The sequence below is a fragment of the Otolemur garnettii genome, unplaced genomic scaffold (genome assembly GCF_000181295.1).
Source record: "Otolemur garnettii isolate 467f Iridium unplaced genomic scaffold, OtoGar3 scaffold00031, whole genome shotgun sequence".
Lineage (NCBI taxonomy): Eukaryota > Metazoa > Chordata > Mammalia > Primates > Galagidae > Otolemur > Otolemur garnettii.
Window position 1 is genome coordinate 13,468,706 of NW_003852426.1, and position 3,549 is coordinate 13,472,254.

A 3,549-nucleotide genomic window follows, 5' to 3' on the forward strand; every position below is an offset into this window, starting at 1 on the left:
TGAGCCCAGGAGTTGGAGGTTGCTATGAGCTGTGATGCCACAGCACTCTACCCAGGGGGACAGCTTGAGGCTCTGCCTCAAAAAAAAAAATTATTCAGTAATATGCCTATCAGCAATCTTTTCTAAGACATACTGAGACTTTTTCTTAATTTTTCACATCTTATGTGGCTCTTGTCAGCTTAACAAGGGCCCTTAGTTTTCCACCTGTACATAGAAAAAAAGAGAGGGAGCCATAACTTAAAGGGAGCACCTGCTTTGTGCAAGGCACTCAGACTTGTATTAGTTTTTTGATTGAACTCTCTCAGCAACCTTGTGAAAGGTGCTTTGGAAACATCCATCCACTGCTTGACTGCTGGAGTATTTTCAGCTGTGCAACTTTATTTATTTATTTATTTATTTACTATTTTTATTTTATTTTTTTATTTTTTTGCAGTTCTTTGGCCAGGGCTGGGTTTGAACCTGCCACCTCTGGTATATGGGGCCAGTGCCGTACTCCTTTGAGCCACAGGCACCGCCCTATTTCATTTTTCTTAGTGAGACTCTGTCTCACTTTGTTGCCCTCTGTAGAGTGTTGTGGCATCACAGCTCACAGCAACCTCCAGCTCTTGGACTTAGGCAATTCTCTTGCCTCAGCCTCCCCAGTAACTGGGACTATAGGCGCCTGCCACAATGCCCGGCTTTTTATTTTTATTTTTATTTATTTATTTATTTATTTATTTTGCAGTTTGGCCAGGGCTGGGTTCAAACCTGCCACCCTTGGTATATAGGGCCGGAACCCTACTTGCTGAGCCATAGGCACCGCCTTATTTATTTATATATTTTAAGATAGAGTCTCACTCTGTTGCCCTGGGTAGAGTGGGTGTGTGTCATAGCTCACAGCAACCTCAAACTCCTGGGTTCAAGTGATCCTCCTGCCGCCCCCAAGTACCTGGGACTACAGGCCTGCACTATCATGCCCTGCTAATTTTTCTTTTCTTTTCTTTCTTTCTTTTTTTTTTTTTTTTTGAGACAGAGTCTCACTTTGTCGCCCTCTGTAGAATGCCGTGAGGTTATAGCTCACAGCAACCTCCAACTCTTGGGCTTAAGTGATTCTCTTGCCTCAGCTTCCCAAGTAGCTGGGACTACAGGCGCCCACCACCACAACCGTCTATTTTGTTATTGTTGTTGCAGTTGTCATTGTTGTTTAGCTGGCCTGGGCTGGGTTTGAACCTGCCAGCCTCCGTGTATGTGGCTGGTGCCATAACCACTGTGCTTCGAGAGCCGAGCCAAATTTTTCTATTTTTAGTAGAGAGGTTTCACTCTTGCTCAGGCTGGTCCTAAACTGGTGAGCTCAAACAATCCACCTACCTTAGCCTCCCAGATTACAGGCGCGGGCCACCACCCCTTAGTTTTTCTGTAAAAATCATGGCTCTTTTATGGATGGAAGGTAACACCGGCTGGGGGTGGCTGTGGGGATGAAAAGGGATGTCTGCCAACACCGCATGGCTCATAGTGGAGAGTCAGCAAGTGGCAGGTTCAGCCAAGGCAAAGATGAGCAGAGGCTATTATGCCTGAGCATCCTCACCCGCCTTGGGCGAGATGTCTTGAGGTCCTGGAGAGATTCCTGGAGCTCCTAGAAGTAGGGAACCGACATGAAAAGCAGGCAAGAAAAGCTTCCATCCTGACCCGTGGCCAGAGACGCCTGACCTGACGCCGGAGCTGCGAGCGGGTAAGTGGAAGTGTGAACTATGACAGAGGGAGGTGACCAAGCAGGAAGCTGCCAAGGACTCTCCCTCCCCGTCCCGGGAAGATCCTAAAACCTAAAAGAGGCCGGAGAGTTCTTTCCCCATCTGTAATGTGGTAAGGGAACCGGTGCCGGCACGTCCCCAGGCTAGAGGGAGGGAGAGTCGTTAGGGACACCTGCCTCCCTCCCCCGCACCCCTCCCGGCGGGAACCCACCACCACTAAGCGACAGGGCGCACCTGGGCGCCGGCTGTGCCTGGGAACACGTGGAGCCCGCGGGCTCCAGGCAGCCCTTGGGCGCAAAGGGGTGGGAGTGCAGTCCTGGCCGCTGCGGCTTCACTCCCATCAGGCCCGAACAATCAGCAGGATTATTAAATAACTATTCAGACAGAAATCGGGTGAGGCTGGCACCAAAATGAAGCTGAGGAGCCAGGAAGAGCAAACCTGCCTATGTAAGACATTAACTTGCAATAAGGTCTCTCTGTTCTGCAAACAAGAAGACACACAAACACACACACATACGCACATGCACCCCCTCGCTTTTGGGCAAATAATGTCAGGAGAGATTATTCAATAAATACTGTAATCAAAGGATAAGTGATTAGTTCTTTGGGGAAAAATATGTAACTTAAATGCGCATCTACCATACACCAAAATTAATTGCTGGTAGAGTTAGGGGGAGTTGAAATTAAACTACAGGCTCGGCGCCTGTAACTCAAGCGGCTAAGACGCCAGCCACATACACCTAAGGTGGTGGGTTCGAATCCAGCCCGGACCCACCAAACAATAATAATGGCTGCAACCTAAAAAAAAAAAAAATAGCCAGGCGTTGTGGCGGGCACCTGTGGTCCCAGCTACTTGGGAGGCGGAGGCAGGAGACTCGCTTGAGCCCAGGAGTTGGAGGTTGCTGTGAGCTGTGATGCCACATCGCTCTACCTAGGGGGACAGCTTGAGGCTCTGTCTCAAAAAAAAAAAAAAAAAGTAGTCAGTGAAATGGGAAATGACTCCAGCAATTGCAGTACACAATGGGTTATCTTTAACATCAGAAAGCTTTTTTTTTTTTTGACACATTTTATTCAGGTAACAACCTGATCACACATAGTCCTCTCAAATAAGTCAAATGTAATCAGATGTTAAAGCTTGGTCTTCAAACATTATAGCCAATGATGCCACGCTTGCCTATGATCTCGCTGACATACAAACACATCCACACCTCAGTGGCCACCAAACCATTGAGCACAGCTTCCTTAACTGTGAGCTATTTGAAGCTACCAGTTTGAGCACTATTGACTATTTTTTTCAGGCTTTGAAAAGCTCTAGGGATCTCAGCAGGAATTGGAGGAACCAGCTCAACCTTGGCGTAGTACCAAAATTTGGCCAATCGAGGCTTTGAATAAGTCACAGCAGAGCAGTGTTCACTAGCGCCAGGGCCTTCTCTGCGAGGTTAGGGACAAATTGAGCCATGGTGCTAGGATGGAAAGCTCAGAAAGCTTTTTTTTGAGACAGAGTCTCACTGTGTCGTCCTGGGTAGAGAGTGCTGTGGCGAAACAGCTCATGGCAACTTCAAACTCTTTGGGCTTAAGCGATTCCCTTGCCTCAGCCTCCCAAGTAGCTGGGACTACAAGCACCCGCCACAACACCCAGCTATTATTTGGTTGTAGTTGTCATTGTTTGGCAGGCCTGGGCTGGATTCAAACCTGCCAGCTGGATTCAAACCTGTATGTGGCTGGCAACCTAGCCGCTGGCGCCTGAGCCATAGCATGAGAAAACTTTAACAAATTATTAAGACGCTGACACTACAAGAGAGCAACAGACAATTCACAGAAG

General features: G+C 48.0%; 1 pseudogene; it reads right to left on the minus strand.

The window, feature by feature from the left end:
• Positions 1-2,829: 2,829 nt before the first annotated feature.
• On the minus strand, positions 2,830-3,186 carry LOC100950095 (annotated as a pseudogene).
• Positions 3,187-3,549: the final 363 nt, after the last annotated feature.